A 17,942-nucleotide genomic window follows, 5' to 3' on the forward strand; every position below is an offset into this window, starting at 1 on the left:
AAGAAGAGTGAATACTAAATGCAATATGGTATCCCAGATTAGAATCTGGAACAGAAAAAGTCTATTAGTGGAAAAACTGGTCATATCTAAATAAAGTCTGTAGTTTAGTTATTTGTAATGTATGAATGTTAATTTCTTCATTTGGACAAAGTACCATTGTTGTGTGAGATGTTCACTGGGAAAAGTTGAGGAGGTGATGTATGGGTGGTCTCTTTACCCTCTAACTCTTCTGTAAGTCTAAAATTATTTCAAAATAAAATGTTTATTTTTAAAAAAAAAAGAATGAATAGAGTTACTTATATCATTATGAATAAATCTCACAAACATAATGCTGAGAAAATAGCAAATTGAAGATGACAACATGCAATATGTACCAAGTATATAAATGTAAAAACATTCAGCATATTATGTCTTATTTAATGATATGTACATATGTAGTATAATTTTAAACATATGTATGTGAATAAAAAACACCAAATTCTGAATATTACTTCTTTTTTTTTTTTTTAATAAAGTCATTTACCTTTTATTTATTTATTTATTTATTTTTGGCTGTGTTGGGTCTTCGTTTCTGTGCGAGGGTTTTCTCTAGTTGGGGCAAGCGGGGGCCACTCTTCATTGCGGTGCGCGGGCCTCTCACTATCGCGGCCTCTCTTGTTGCGGAGCACAGGCTCCAGACGCGCAGGCTCAGTAGTTGTGGCTCATGGGCCCAGTTGCTCCGCGGCATATGGGATCTTCCCAGACCAGGGCTCGAACCCGTGTCCCCTGCATTGGCAGGCAGATTCTCAACCACTGCGCCACCAGGGAAGCCCATTAATTACTTCTTGAAGGTGAGGGAGTGGCATATGATTAGAAAGGTTAATGACAGAATTTAAACTTTATTTTCAATGTTTAATTTCTTAAGTTGGATGGTGCGTACACATACAGATTTTGTTATGAAATTCTCCCTTTAAATTATTTAGAATATTTGATAATTTTTTAAAAGCCAGTTTCTCTAAAAGGAAGGAAACAAGGAATTGAAGGATGGAGGGAGAGAGAAAAGTGGAAAGGAAGGGAAGCAGTACTAAATACAGAAAGTTTTAAAAATACTCTTTTCTAAATGGTTTGGAAGTCTTAATGACCTCTCATAGTAACCTTTAAGGATTGGAGTTTGAGGCACATTTAGGACAACAGCCATCTGATTCAGAAACTCAAGAAAGCTCACATAAAAGTTTGCTTCTAGGCCCAAGACCCCAAGAGATTTGAGTTCAAGTAAGACCTAAGAACTTGGACTTTTAACATACTAAGTGTTCCTGTACCATTTAGAGTATGTCTACGTAATTAAACTGATTTGGTTAATTTTAGCATGAATGATTTCAAAAAACTTCTTATTTATTTATCTCTATCTCTCTCTATATATAGTCTCTCTGTCTCTCTTTATCTATCTATCTGTATACTTTATGTGAGGATGAATGTATGCATATGTGAGTTATAGGTTACCTGAATTAATGAGTAGTCCCAGCTGAGAGATAACTTGACCAAGAGATTATTAGCCAGCTAGGTAGCTATCCTATATGGGGTTTTAAACTTTCTTGTACTTTGCATCCTTTGACAGTCTGGTAAAGTTGTGGATCCCTTTTCAGAATAGCGCATTTAAATGAATAAAATAATTACATAAGATTATAAAAGAAAACAATTATATTAAAATATAGTTATAAATTATTTTAAAAATTTTGTAGTATATTAATGTGTGCTTATTAAGGCATTGAATAACAAGATATACTGCAGATATAGCTGTCATAATTTGAAAGTAGTGATGAACATAAATGATATTTGGTGATATTTGCAACAATCATAATGTCACATGAAGTCATCTATAATTTCTACTGGCCTCAAAGTCACAGATAATACTTATACTCTTATAGTTTGTTGCCTAAGTTTATAGTTAAAGAAAATGCTAAAAAAAAAAAGAAAAGAAAAAGGAAATGCTAAGTTTCCATTAGATGTTTGTGAAAATAATAATTGTCTGTAGGTCAGGTCCAGGACCAGGATAAGGTGAGTAAAGCCAACACCTCAACTGCAAAATTTAAGAAGCACCGAAAAACTCGGTTATCAAGATATTTTTAAGAATTTTAATATATTTAATAAATCAAAATTTTACAAAAATATTTACAATATTTTAAAGTATTTTAAAAAATTAAGGCAAAACGAATCATGATGAGCAAAATATCAAGATTTTTAAATAAAGAGAGGATCAGTATGTATGTCCTGAATTCCAACTGCAGACCCAAAGAATTCTACCCAGAATGCAGAAATCCTTCATATAGGCAGGCATTCTCACTTTACCACTTTTCCACCACTTATTTGTCATTGGCTGGCAAAATCGTCCAAATCTCACTTTTGCATGAATAATCTCTACATGTGATAACAAATACAAATACGTTTTTCTGTCTAAGTGCTATATAGATTCCTCAGAGTAAAATAAGGTTTCAAAATCAAATAAGTCTGTCTGGATTCTTTGGCGATGGTGACAAAGATTAAAAAAAAAAATACAGAAAAAGGTAATTTTGACGTCTTGCGGTTTCCGTTTGTAACCTATTAAAGTCGTTAAAAATAATTCTGATTATTTCTCTTATAATGTGAGATTTTTTACTCTCAAAATAAGTTAGTGGTGGTGTCCCTCTAAGGAGCAAGGAGAAATGGTGAGGAGAGCATGCTAAGAGGTTAGGGACAGTCCCTCCCGCCCAAACACTGCCTCGTAGAAACCCCTTCAGAGACAGAATACCCACAGGGCATTAATGTGCTTGTTTTTGTTTTTGTTTTTTAAATTGAAGTATAGTTTATTTACAGTGTTGTGTTAATTTCTACTGTACAGCAAAGTGATTCAGTTACACATACATACACTTTTTTTCATATTCTTTTCCATTACGGTTTATCACAAGATATTGAATATAGCTCCCTGTGCTCTACAGTAGGACCTTGTTTATCCATCCTATATATGATAGCTTACATCTGCTAACCCCAGAATAATGTGCTTTCATTCTTTATCAGGGAACACACTCTTTTGAGAGTTATTCTTAAGCGAAACATATATTTTTCTATATTCATCTTTTTCCTATACCGGAAACACAATATCAGCAATACACAAATCTGGGGATAAAATGCTGTCATTCTTTGTGGCATTTTTAGAGGACTTTGATGTATGTTCTTTTTCATTTGCTCTTGCATTTGTGGCCACCAGTACCGAGGCTCCACCTAGGGCCCTTTTCTGTAATTACATTCATGTTCGTGAAAGCTAATCTTTGGGACGGCAATAGGGAAAACAGTTATGCAAATTAGAGAGGGTGGTTGAATCTTTGTTTTCTTCTGTGCATCCAGCACAGACAAACTAGGTTTGGTCCCTCCCGAGCCAGGAACGGAAAGCTAAAGCTCTGATGGCCATGGGGGGTGCTGACCAGGCGAGGATGTGTAACATCGTTCCTGTGGCCTTGGGACAGTGCCCTCCAGGAATGCAGCAGTCTAACCTCTCTAACAGGTGGTCCCAGCCCAGGCGGGGCAGTGAAGCGGAGAAACAATAATCTCTTTATGCCTCACAGGGGACACCAGCCAGGAAGGTGGGAGAGGCTTAAATCAGATGAAGGCAGAGAAAGATCAAAGGGCAGGACTGAAGAATTTGGTAAGAAGTTACAACACATAAAACCTTGGCTGTCTCCTCTACCTTTTGTATTTGTGTCTATTGGTTGGATTTTTAGCACTTTACTCCTCGTCCACTGGGCGATGGTTTTTTGCTTCTCTCTTTCTCCAGCAGTGAGTAATGCAGAATGCTTTGAGCTAGCACCCCAGAGTGTTTTGACTCACACCTGCCATCTGTCCGCTTAGTCACCGTGCAACCATCCTTCCCCGAAGTGATGGTTCTTATTTGCTATGAGAGCTGGCAGGCGGCAGTGGTTGTGTGAGGAGATTGCTGGATTCCCAGCTTTCTTTATTCTTGTGATCATAGCAGCAGGGCGCATTAGTGTTTCAGATATTCACTTGGCTTTTTCTGGCAACTACCATATGTTCCTGAAGATACGGAGTGTGGGGAGAGTTGTAAAAAAGAAGGGGATTATTTTTGAAAATGTTATTTTGAAATTGTAGGCATGTAGACCATTACCACTCAGCATAGAGCAAAATGGAAACCTCCCAAATTATTGATATACAGAATGAATAGAAATAATCCCAGTCCCCAGTTTCATCACAACCACCCCGACTTTCTGCTTGTTCCCATGGGTAGTCTTACTCTGTAGAGTTTGGATGTGAATTCTCGAGGAAGTAAGACAGAGCGAGTCCTCTTTACGTTCAGTTATTGGAACCATGCACACAAAGCAGAAATTGTGCTTAACGTGACCGCTGCAGGTACATATCCAGACAATTTAGGCAAACAAACCCACTTTAGAATCAGGATGTAAACCAGGAGCATAGTTAGTTAGCTAAACGCCTATTACATATGGTAACAACAAATTCATTTAATTATTTCATATATGTAAAGAATATATAATATACATAGGCACAGTATAAATAAGAAAAAGAAAATAAACACACCTCTACCCACCACGCGGTTTAAGAATGAAAACCGTAACATATTTTTGATCCTAGCATTACCAAACATCACCAGCCTTCCAACTTACTCCACTCCTGGCTCCCTGGGTAACCATTATCTGGAATTATGGGTTGTTATTTCTTTATTTTTCTTTGTAGTTCCAAAAAACTTATGTATCACTAAATAATATGTTTGTGGGGTTTTGTATGTGTTTCTATGTCCATTTTTTATACATGGAACTGCAGTCTATGCATTCTTCTGTCACTTTCTTTTTCATCAGCCTTGTTTCATTCATCTGGCTGCATGAAACTCTAGTCCATTTGTTTTCACTGCAATAAATTAAGTATTCCACCTCATGTATCTACCACAACTTATTTATCCAGTCTCCTGTCAACGATCTTTTGAGTTGGTTCCAGTTTTCACTATTAAAACCAGTACTGCAATGAATATTTTAGTCCCTGTGTACTGTTGCATATGTATGAGAGTTTCTCTAGTCTAGGGTATTTATCTAGAGTTGGAATTGCTAGCTATTAGGTGGGTACATCTTCACCTTTACTAGATAATGTCAAATTGTTCTCAGAGGAGGTTGGACGCATTTACTCTCTCATGAGCAGTATTTAAGAATTTCTGTTTCACCAGCACATTGGTCTGTCAGGCTTTAAAATTGTGGCCAATATTTTGGGTGCAAAATGATATTTCAGGCTTTTCCTGATTACAAGTGAAGTTGGACATCGTTTTGTATGTTTACTTAATATTGGCTTCTCCGCTTCTATGAAATGGGTACCCATGTTTTTTGTCCATTTTTCTATTAGTTTGCATGGCTTTTTTTTTTTTACTGACATTTTATAGATGTATATGATTCTAACACTTTGTTCTAACTAAAATGTGTTGGAAATATATTACCCTGGTTTATATCTTGTCTTTTTACATTTTAAAATTGGTGTCTTCCAATAAACAGAAGTTCTTATTTTAAGAGACTTGTATTTGTCTCTTTTACTTTATGGATGGTGCCTTTTTTGGTCTTAAGAAGTCCCTTTTGTGACACAAGTTTGCAAAGATAATCTATATTTTCTTCAGAAAGTTTAGAAATTTATGTGTATTTAATCATCAGGAATTTTTTTTTTGGTTATGACGCGGGTCCATATAGAGAGCAAACTCTCCATGCATTATTTATTAAGTCGTCCATTCCTTCCACATTGCTCTAAAATTGCAGCTCTGACTTCTTTCACATACATATGTGAAGGTCTGTCTCTGAGGTTTGGTTCCTATTTTTGTTGCATTGGTATATTTGTGTAACTCTGCACCACTAACACACTTGTGAAACTTTAAATAAGCTTCGAAATCTAGTAGGTAAATTCTCTTCATCCATGTGTGCACATTTTTTCTTCAGTAGTGTATTGTCTATTCTTTTTTCTCCTTGGCTATTCTCATTCTTTTGCTCTTTTGTGTAAAATTTCAATTCACTTATCACATTTCACAAAAGCAATTTAATAAACTTTTTCTGCAGGTGTACTTTCATTAATTATAATTTTTCTATAACATAGGATGAAAATAAGTGTTAAATACTTAAATAAGTGTTAAACACTGCACAAATAAGTGTTAAATCATTTTAAAGGAGTGCTGAGAGATTAAGGAATGAGTTAACTCAGTAACATCCATCCTAAAAAATTTAATTAGCAAGACTTTATTGTGTTTAAAAACATGAAACATCACAGCCTATAGGAAACCAGCCAAGATCAATGAATGGAGATTTTATATGTTCTATACCAGCTAGCTCATTTTGGGGAGAATCTAAGCTTTCAAGAAAAATTGTGAACAAGTATTTATTCATAATCAATTGTAATGTACCTAGCCCTGTTCCAGATAATATAAAAATATGTAAATGGAGTAAAATATGATTTATGTCTTCCAAGGATTTATAATTTATTGTGAAAACAATTGATTATTAATAAAATTCCGAGCTTTGTACTTCTGACTATGAGCTATTGTGGAATAAGAGTTCAGAGAAAAGAGTTATGTAGATTAAAGTAATCAGGATAAATTTCATATTAAATAAGTAGGATTTTTTTTTTAATAAGGAAAGGAAGAGCAAGGTCTGGTACATAATAGGCGTCCAATAAATATTTGTAAAATGAGTGACATCAAGGAATAGTTGACCAAGTAGGTACAGAGCTGTATATGGTCCGATGGAAAATTCACTTGATAAGGTAGAGGGCAGAATAAATCAAGGAGAAACTGAGTCACAAGGTAGTTGATTAATCCAGTTCAAGGCAATAAAGTTCTGAAAAAAAGTGTCATGGCAATGTGGAAAGAATGTAATTGGAGAATTAAGAAAATATTAATAAAGGAGGGGACTTCCCTGGTGGCACAGTGGTTAAGAATCTGCCTGCCAATGCAGGGGACATGGGTTCGAGCCCTGGTCTGGGAAGATCCCACATGCCGCGGAGCAGCTAAGCCCGTGCGCCACAACTACTGAGCCCATGTGCCACAACTACTGAAGCCCGCGCACCTAGAGCCCGTGCTCCGCAACAAGAGAAGCCACCCATTGAGAAGCCCACACACTGCAACAAAGAGTAGCCCCTGCTCTCAGCAACTAGAGAAAGCCCACGCGCAGCAACGAAGACCCAATGCAGCCAAAAATAAATAAATTAATTAAAAAAAATTTTTTTTAATTTATAAAGGGATTATTGAAATTAGTGACATATTAGGTCACTAAAAAGGAATTACTAACGTATAATAATTAGTATCTAATAAAAATAAGAAAGGGAAGAGTCAAAGATTACCTCAAAGTTTTTCATGAAGTATGATTATACTACTGATTCCTCTCCCCTCCTCCACAAATTTAAGAAGTTGGAAAGACTTTCTAGCAGGTTGACGGGAAAGATAATACTTCTGTTCTGGACATATTGAGTTTGGGAAAACAGAAAAATATAAGCACTTGGAAGCATAAGATGAGCACACAGTTAAGATTTCAACTAAGTTTTTAAAAGCTAAAATTATAGAGGAATGTCTCAGTCTGGAAATTTAAATAGGGCTCTGTTTGGATGGGACACTTTTGAGTATATCTAGAGGTCTAGCAGAGGCTGCTGCTTAATTCAGGAACTTTAATAAGCGAATTCAAGATAAATCCAAGCTCTAAATATTTGACACTGGCAATAAGCCAGGTATTGTTCCTCAAAACTCCCTGCTCTCATGGAATCCAGAATCCGATAGGGGCTGAGATGCTCTTGGGAAGTAACTCATTCTAAGGCAGGAGAGTGTTACATACAGGTTCTGGGATGCAAGGCTAGAGCTCTCAGCTCCAACCTCCTCCCCCTGAAACTTACCAAAGCATACCGTTCATCTCACTTAATACTAGGTCGACTGAAAAATAATGCACAACGTAAAAGTTGAGAGTTATGTTTTATTCGGTGGACACTCTGAGGACTTCAAGCCCGGGACACAGCATCTCAGATAACGCTGAGAAACTGCTCTGAAGAGGCAAGGGGGGAGCCAGGATACATCAGAGTTTTTGCAACAAAAGACCAGGTTGTTGGAACGTTAGAAGCTTACTATTAATGAAAGAAAACCAGACATCTCAAGTTAAGGAATTTAGCACTTTTCTGTGCATGGGAAGATGCAAGAGTCTGGGCTCACTGAAATTATTCCTTTGATACGCATCTCAGCTATCTGGGGCCAGTATCCTGTGCTTTCTCATCCTGAGTCTCCTCAGGGTGCACCGTCGGGGCGGCTGCAGCAGCTGACTGCTAAATGGGGGGGGGGGGCATTCTGCCTCCACCCTGAGTTCCCTCAGGGCTCACCATCAGGGTGGATGTAATGTGATGGCTTGATGGCTGCAACATCCTTTGTTTACTGATATGGCAGGCGATATTTTAGTTCACAACTAACTGTCAGAATGTGGAGGAAACAGACAGGTTCTGAGAAGCCAGTGGTACCAGTGTGTATCTGGAAAGAGCTGTCGCAGGAAAAAGCACCAACAATGATGAGATGGACATCACTGCAGAAAGTTGAAGCAGGAGGAAGGAAGTTAGGTGCTGCCATGTAGGAGAGGACAGGTCTATGCCATGAGCACAAGTGAGATGCCCCCTAGGGACTCCTATAATTCACTGGGAGAGATGTAGAGAGGAAAAAGAGAGAGCTGGGGATGTCTCACATCTGCACTGTATCAATGAATCTCCTCAGGGACAATACGACACCCCCAAAGGGTAATTGTAAATGTGTGTGGGCATTTTTGCTTATCGCAGTGACTCTGGGGTCCTGTAGCCATTTAGTGTGTTGGGACCAGACGTGATAAACTAATGCAGTGCTCAGAACAATCTCACACAGGGAATTATCTTTCTGGCCAAAATGCTACTAAATAGTGCCTCTAGTGAGAAACCGTGCATTATAACGATACCAAATAATATGATAAACTATGAGTTGTGCTCTAATTCTCTTTCTTCTACAATATGTAAGATATTTGATACATGACAAAAACAACTGCATTTGATGAGCATTAATTTTGAAATCAAACATCATGGCAAAAGTAGTAAAAGACATAATTAGCAAACTCAAGGAAAGTACAAACTAATGTTGAATTATAAAATTCTAAAAATTAAAGAAAATACAGTGCAGTTTTATATTCTTGAAGTTTCTTCTGCCACATATAAAGGTCATTGTAGGAGGCTTAATTATTATTGTATTCATGTTTTTAAAAGATGGAGAATTTTCTCATTTCCAAATCCCAGGAGAACGGAGATTATGAGAAAATTCAAAGAATAAGACTTAAAGAAATTTATTAAGTGTTCCCTGATTCCAGGGAAAATAACATATAAATTGTTCCAAGAATAGAGTTCTCTGTGTGGAGGGAAAAAAAAAGGGAACAATCATCTTAACTGAATGTATTCCTCCCTTTCTAAGTAGGTTTAATATTATATTCTCCTGTTGTTGAACATCCATTTCTTCCTTGTTCTCCTGCCAGGGAAAATTCCATTTCATTAATCTAAATGGGAATTTTCCAAATAAAAAAAAACAGAGAAAAAGCTTATCCAGAAAAAGAGGAAGAAGCTGAGCCAGAAACAGCAGGAGATATACCAGGGGAGCATTACGGGTCAGATATCAAAGAGAGTCCACCTTCAACAGCACAAGCTATCAGGACACCGTAGTAATTTCCTCTCTATTATAATTAAAAAAGCATATTCCAGCCCTTCATACATAATGTATCATTCTATCACCCATCTTGAATATTAAAAAGATTCAGTTCTGTGAAACTCTTGTGTATTTTTTGAGAATCACTATAAACGAAAAAAATAGGATACATTTTATTTTAAGTTAAATAACTCATAAATTGGAAGGCTCTCTTGATTGATAGAATTAGGGAAACAGGGAAGAAGGAAAGAGTACTAATTTTGAATCCAGGTAGCTGGAGATCAAATCCTGGCTTTGCTACGTGCTGTGTAATTGGGTAAATAGCTTCCATGACCTCGTCCGTAACCTCAGAGATTCGCTTTTTCTAATAAAGCATCATGGCAGAATTAGTAAAAGAATTTGCAAACTCATGGGAAGTACAAATTAATATTGAATAAAAAATTTTTAAACTGAATGAAATATAATGCACTTTTACTTTCTTAAAGTTTCTCCTGCTGGGCATGAAGGTCATTGTCTTCTAAATTCTATTTACAAACTGAGCAGTTCCTTCTTTAGCTCATCTCTCTCTTAACAGTAGTTTTTTTTTAAATTAATTTTATATTGGAGTATATACGTTGGATTTACAATGTTGTGTTAGTTTCTGCTGTACAGCAAAGTGAATCAGCTATACATATACATATATCCACTCTCTTCCAGACTTACCTTCTAATAGACAGCTAGCAGAAACCAGTTGGCACTGCCTGTAAATCTCCATAAAAGCTCCACAAGTTTATTAGGTATATTTGCTATCTTCCATAGTACCACAGGTGACAGCTGTGAATTGTTGGACTACTACACTAATGGGTCACCATTTTTTCAGCCCGCTGCAGCAGTTTACTTATTCTTGTTCCAGTCTTCACTAATAGTTGGTTCAGCATTCCTTCCAGCCTTTGCTAATGGCTTTCTTGCTACTATTCCAGTCTTTGCTAACAGCCTTGGTCCACAGCTTTTCCAGCTTCCGCTGGCTGCCTACCCCTAAAGCCGCTGTCACACATTTTAGATATTTGTTATAGCAACACCTCACTTATAGGAACAAATTTTTCTATCAGCTCATTTTTGCTTATTGTGAATCACTCCAAAACATAGTCCCTGAAAAGGATCATCGGTTACTAGCTCACAAATCTGTAGACCAGCGATTTTGGCTGGACGTTATCTGTATGGTCTCACCTGGACTCACTCATGTGATTACGTTCAGCTGGTGTGTCACTGGGGTCTGGTTGTTTGTGAACGGCCTCACTCACGTGTGTGGTGGATGGCAGGAGCCACAGGGGCAATTGGGTTACATGTCTCCAACATGTAGCAGGGAAGCTGAGGCTTCTTGACATCGTTGCTGTGTACCCAAAAGAGCAAGAGAAAGTAAGTTTCGATTCACAACCCTTTTCAAATCTTTGCTTGTGTCACATTTGTTATTCTCATTGGCCAAGCAAGTTACTTGGCCAAGCCAAAAGTCAGTGTGGGAGGTGATCATCAGGTGTAAGGAGAGAAATTTTGTCAACGACCTGTGACAGATGGTGATGCCTGAGCTTGGTTTTGGATGCACAGGATTTTACAGATAGAGAGGTAGGAGGGAAATTCATTGCAAAAAGAGGGAGCATTATATTGAAAGCCATGGAGGAGTAAACATCATAACCTACTCTGAAAATACGTGATGTTGCCTTTTCTTCATATTGCCACCATTCAACCTTGCATGTGTCAAGCTTTGAAATAGAACTTAGATTATATTTTTAAATGTCAAATTTGAATTCCAACCCATTTGCCTATGCTGATAGAAGTCTTAAAAATCATGAAGAGAACAGTAAGAAAATGCAATTTTTAGAGTTGACACACCTTGCCTTGCAGACTTCTATTGTCATCACTTTCTAAATATGATAAAATTTCAACTCACAGACAAATAATAAATGAATGATTAATATTATTTCCATTCAAGACAAGTCAGATTGGGAGTGGCGATGGTGGTAGGTGGTATAGAAACCAGTAAAGCACACCAGTGGAAACCCTTGAAAAAATGTACTCTGTGGCCTATGATGGATTTTACACAGCTGAGTAGAACGGGAACCAATGACTGAGTAAAGTTTATTGGTGATGGTCGGTTTTATGCAGAAAATGGTTTAGCCAGTGATAGTAGTTGACCTGTTTTGTTATGTACCCTGTTCTATGCTTAAGTGACATTACGTAACTCTCCATATTCTGATGTTCTGAAATTGAAAGAAACATCTGTGTTTAGATGCATTTCACATTTAACTGCAGGGGCTAGAAGATTTTGCTACTAGATCTGTTTTATGCCACTGCCAAGGTGTCTGTTTTTCAGCATTTTACCTCTGTGATCTAGATGATGAAAATTGCTCAGAGCAGTTGTAACCCAACTTTATATCTTGGCTCCCTCGTGACCTATCTGATATGACAGTTTTCAGAAGAAGAATGGCATACATTTGAAAATCAGTGAGTTACTAAGCTGTTACATCTAGAGTCTTGCAAAATTATTAATATATTTTTGTGGCAAAGGTGTGGGGAGATTAATCTTAGTGTATTAGAGGTGAATTAGAGACTGGAAATATGGTTCACCCTTTCATTTTAGCACTGTCCAGAGAGCTGAAGGAACTTATCCAAAGCTATGAAGCCGGTTAATTGCAGAGTTGAGATCCTAACCCAGACCACCCATCTGGACTAGTGCTGTCTACCACATCATGCTGCCTCTGGTCAAAATAAAGTTTGTGGTACAAATCAATCACCATTTCATAGCTATTTCAAAGAGTTAATTAAATATTTGATATCAGCGCAAGTTCTGGGTGCCTACGATAGGACAGTGAACAAAAGATAGTACTTGCCTTCATATAGTACCAGCTTAGTTAAAATACCACATAACTAATGGTTTTGACATTCTATAACTGTTTTCCCCTACATTCATTTGTTCAGGAAATATTTCGTAAGCACTGAATATACGTCATTACTTTTATAGGCACTGGGAAAATGTCAGTGAATGAATCAAAAAAAAAAAAAAAATCCCTGCTCTCAAGGAGCTTGTATTGAGAGTCTAGTATTCATTTTTAAATGTGTTTTTTAAATAAATAAATATAATAGTGTAAATATAAAATATATGAACATAAAACATAAAATAAAATATTAACTAAATAAAATAAATATCAATATTATAAATATAAACATACACACATAAATAATATGGCATAGTGCAAAGGCAACTTTCTTGTAATCAGGAGATGTGGATTTTAATTTTGATTTTTGCCTCTGAACAACTTTATGACTTTTAAAAAGTTACATAACTTCCCTGGGTGCACATTTACTAGTCTGTGAAACAAGGGGAATAGACTACACCTATATGATTCAGTATGAAAGCATGCCAGCCCTGGAATCAGTCATTCCTCTTAGAAGCCCTGGTTCCTTCCTTTCTGTAGGGAATGACATGAGAGAACAAGGTCTTGGCACTCACTATACTTGTTGTTTTGCTTCCAGGGCCCTTTCACTTGACAGAACTCTTCCTGTTTCTTTTCCTTAAAAGTGTCCATCTTCTCCCATTTATCTGAGTCATCCTTACCTACTTCTGATTCTTTCATCCTGTTTGCTTCCTTTTTGCACTTACAGTACTCCGTTACTGTACCAATCCCAACCCTCATTCCTGATTTGCCCTTCTTCTACAGATCCAAAACAGGTTCTCTGTTATTCTTAGGAAAGTTGGTACATGTTGACTTATTTCTTTTCTTCTTTCCTTCTGGGCCCTGGAAAGTGGATCAGCCTACTTTTCTTTCTTTTTTTGGTGGGTATATGGTTGGATTGTGATTTACTCTATTTCACACTTTCATCTCTCCAGTTCTTAATATCAAATTGGTCTGCTAGAGTGCAATATTCTTCCAGTAGTGGTTTAGCCCTTTTTTCCTGTTACAATTTTCTGAACTAAATCCTTTAATTTTTTAATTTTTTAATTTTTTTTGGCCACACCGCATGGCTTGAGGGATCTTAGTTCCCCAACCAGGGATTGAACCCAGGCCCACAGCTGGGAAAGCTCAAAGTCCTAACCACTGGCCTGCCAGGGGATTTCCCTTTTACTTCCTTTTAGTTTAAAATTTGTTCATGAAGTCACTCATTTATATATGTGTCATGACTATGCTTGGTATTCCAGATAATAAGGTGAAAGAGACACACCCTGCAGTGGTAATTCTAATCAAAGTCCATGCCACCAAAATATTGATCATTGTTTTCACTTGGTGATAGATACATGGAGAGTCATTATACTAGTCTCTCTATTTTTCCGTCTGTTTGAACATTTTCATAATAAAAAGTTAAATTAAAAAAACACCCCGGGCTTCCCCGGTGGTGCAGTGGTTGAGAATCTGCCTGCCAATGCAGGGGACACGGGTTCGAGCCCTGGTCTGGGAAGATCCCACATGCCGCGGAGCAACTGGGCCCGTGAGCCACAACTACTGAGCCTGCGCGTCTGGAGCCTGTGCTCCGCAACAAGAGAGGCCGCGACAGTGAGAGGCCCGCGCACCGCGATGAAGAGTGGCCCCCGCTCGCCACAACTGGAGAAAGCCCTCGCACAGAAACGAAGACCCAACACAGCCAAAAAAGTAAATAAATAATAATTAAAAGGTGCTAATAATTTAAAAAAACAAACAAACAAACAAAAAAAACACCCCAAGTGCCAAGAATGCATCTTATAAAGTCACCTCAGTTTGTTATCAGAATATTTTGCTGAGCAATAGCCATCTCACCATTGGTCAGAAGGTCAATTAGGGATATTTCTTATTTCACAGAGAACGTATGTAGAGTTTTAATTTTTTAATTTTTTATTTTTATTGAAATATAGTTGGTTTACACTGTTGTGTTAGTTCTGGGTGTACAGCAAAGTTATTCAGTTATACATATACATAATCTCTATTTTTTATTTTTATTTATTTATTTTTTTAAAATCGATATTAATTTATTCCACGTCTTTATTTATTTAGTTGTTTGTTTATTTATTTGGCTGTGTTGGGTCTTTGTTGCTGTGTGCAGGCTTTCTCTAGTTGTGGTGAGCGGGGGCTACTCTTCTTTGCAGTGCACGGGCTTCCCATTGTGGTGGCTTCTCTTGTTGCGGAGCACGGGCTCTAGGCTCGCGGGCTCCAGTAGTTGCAGCATGTGGGCACAGTAGTTGCGTCATGTGGGCCCTGGAGCGCGCAGGCTGCGGTAGTTGTGGTGCGTGGGCTCAGTAGCTGCGGCATGTGAGCTCTAGGGCACCCGGGCTTCAGTAGTTGTGGTGTGCAGGCTTAGTTGCTCCACGGCATGTGGGATCTTCCCAGACCAGGGACTGAACCCAAGTCCGCTGCATTGGCAGGCAGATTCCTAACCACTGTGCCACCAGGGAAGTCCTGATATCTCAATTCCTTTTTAGCTTCTTTTCCATTATAGGTTATTACAAGGTATTAAATATAGTTCCCTGTGCAATACAATAACACCTTGTTGTTTATCTATTTTATATATGGTAGTGTGTATCTGTTAGTCCCAAACTCCTAATTTATCCTTCCCCCCCAACCCTTTCCCCTTTGGTAACCATAAGTGTGTTTTCTATGTCTGTGAGCCATTTCTGTTTTGTAAATAAGTTCATTTGTATCATTTTTTTAGATTCCACATATAAGTGATATCATGTGATATTTGTCTTTCTCTGTCTGACTTACTTCACTTAGTATGATAATCTCTAGGTCCATCCATGTTGCTGCAAATGGCATTATTTCATTCTTTTTTATGGCTAATATTCCATTGTGTATATATACCACATTCAATCGTCGATGAACATTTAGGTTGCTTAGGTTGTCTTGGCTATTGTAAATAGTGCTGCTATGAACATTGGGGTGCATGTATCTTTTTGAATTAAAGTTTTCTTCGGATATATGCCCAGAAGTAGGATTGCTGGATCTATGGTAACTCTGTTTTTAGTTTTTTTAAGGAACCTCCCTCCATACTGTTCTCCATAGTGGCTGCATCGATATACATTCTCACCAACAGTGTAGGAGAGTTCCTTTTTCATTTTTTAAAGTGAATATATGACTATATGTAGTTAACAGATTCTGTGATGTAGGTACCCTCAAATAAATTGCTTCCTCCCTTCAAAAAGGGTTCTAAAATTCACATTTATATTATGCATTTATGCAACCATGGAAGGCTGGTCTTGACACCAGGATATAGTGCTATCCTTATATTTGCAACACCCTCAACCATTGCCTATTTGACAGTGGTGGACCCTTCTGTGTGTAGATGACCTGTGTTCCAACCATGCTGATTCTCCAGTCCACCCATGTCCAGAGCTGAGCTGTCTGCAGGAGTTAAAGCAGCAGACTCCACACACATCCTCTCATCTGCTGTTCATTCCTCAGGGCTACGCTGTCTCCTTCCTCGCAGGTGTGGCTCATTCGAGTGAAACTCATTTGACCCTCATACAAGTCAATGCGCTGACGTGTTTAAAATTAGTTTTCTTGTTTAGGAGATTCTCATTTATGATACTCATTTGCCTTGTAAACATTTTCTCCCTTGATGATTCCAAGGAAAACAAGAGCCCAGTCAGACTTGAATGATCATGTCTTAAATCAGTGAAATTCAAAATAATAAACTGTAATATACATAATCGTTTGTCCATTCCAGCCTGATTAATTCCAAACTCCCCACAATCAGGGTAACTTTTCTCCTGGAAGCATTCTGGAAAAAGTTTTGCATGCCAAATGGGACACATAAATGAATAATTGTCTTGTAAAATATTAAAATTGACTTAAAAAATATTCTCTGGATATCTAATGTTTGCTGGCTGAAGCAAGTTGTGTCCTAGCAAGCTTATCCACTACTAATTACAATGCATTTTCCTCCAGTGCTCATTTAGTCCAAATGTAAATATTCCAAACATAATTACCCTCAGAAGGTTACTGCCTGGTAATGTTTGCTACAATCTGGGAACATTCCCAGTGGAATAGCTCCAGTTCTCTCATTTCTCTGTTAAATAGCTCCCTACATTTTTTTTTTTTCCATTTTACAGATGTTTTTGAAAATCTTTGCTGGATGCTTTTTGTTGCTCAATAAGAATTTTAAACCTTTTATATTTTAATAATAATTTGGAAAACTCAACATCTTCCCCATAGCCATCAATTTTAACTTTTCGTGTCACGAACCACTAAAATGATCATGAACTAAAAAGGAAAAAAATTAAATAGGTATCAATTTTAATAAAAATTAAAATGTGACTCACATTATAATTCTGTGTATCTTCTTTTCCCAATCATCTTATTTATCATGATTTAATTTTGAAGTTATCTATAAAATATTATAAATATAAATTGCAGGTAGTCTTTTATATCTGCTGATTAAAACAAACAAATCATGTTTTTTAATCCAAGTTTATTGCAATGTATATAATAGCATTCTACTTGGACACCTAGGAGTCTATAATTATGCATGTGGTCCGGGAAGAAATATAAATTGGCAATTGTTATTTTATATATTTCTCACATAGGCAGAAAAGCATGAATTGTTATAAAAACAAATATGTTACTTTCTGAGTTTTCAAAAGTACTTTATCTTTTTCTAATCACAGAAGTTAAACATGTTCGTAATAGACAAATCAGAACATATATTTAAAAAACAAACACAAAAAATTCCAGTAGTTCCATCATCCAAAAACAGAGTTAATATTTTTGCACATTTATTATGCTTTTGTATTGAAGTTTGTTTCTTTTTAAAAATTATCATATTATTTCCTCTCCTCATTGTAAATTTTACATTTTTAATGTTTCCAAAGTTTAATCATATACCATGATATTTAATCACATTACTATTTATGGTATCTTCAATTTTCTTTTTTAAATACTTTTGTGATTATTGTACATTTGCACATTATAAGTTTTGTATACAGGAATTTCTTCAAGGAGAATAATTCTAAAAGTGGAATTATTGGGTTGGGAGATACAGTCATTTTAAGATTTTTGATGTACTACTAACAAAATGGTTTAAACCAGTTTATACTACCAGAGAGTCTGAGAGTGCCTGTTTTAATACCTCCTTACCAGCATTCAGTATTTTTATTCTTGAAATAAGAAATAAGTGGAGAGATGAAAATGGAATCTACTTGGATTTAATCATTTCATTCTGAAAAAATTTTAAAGCCTTCTAATGATGTCAGACTTTTCTATATTTCTAACATGCATTAATTTCTCTTTGGGCAACTGTCTATTCATATCTTTTGTTT

At 36.8% G+C, this 17,942-nt stretch overlaps 1 long non-coding RNA gene across 1 annotated transcript in view; it reads left to right on the forward strand.

Moving 5' to 3' along the window:
- Positions 1 to 818: 818 nt before the first annotated feature.
- LOC309666675 overlaps positions 819 to 17,942 on the forward strand; it is a 31,989-nt gene continuing 14,865 nt past the window's right edge. Inside the window, exon 1 of the long non-coding RNA XR_014267231.1 lies at positions 819 to 3,655. This is a non-coding gene — a long non-coding RNA (uncharacterized lncRNA). The remainder of the gene's footprint in view (positions 3,656 to 17,942) is intronic.

The sequence above is a fragment of the Balaenoptera physalus genome (assembly GCF_965194825.1).
Source record: "Balaenoptera physalus genome assembly, chromosome: 9".
Classification (NCBI taxonomy): Eukaryota; Metazoa; Chordata; class Mammalia; order Artiodactyla; family Balaenopteridae; genus Balaenoptera; species Balaenoptera physalus.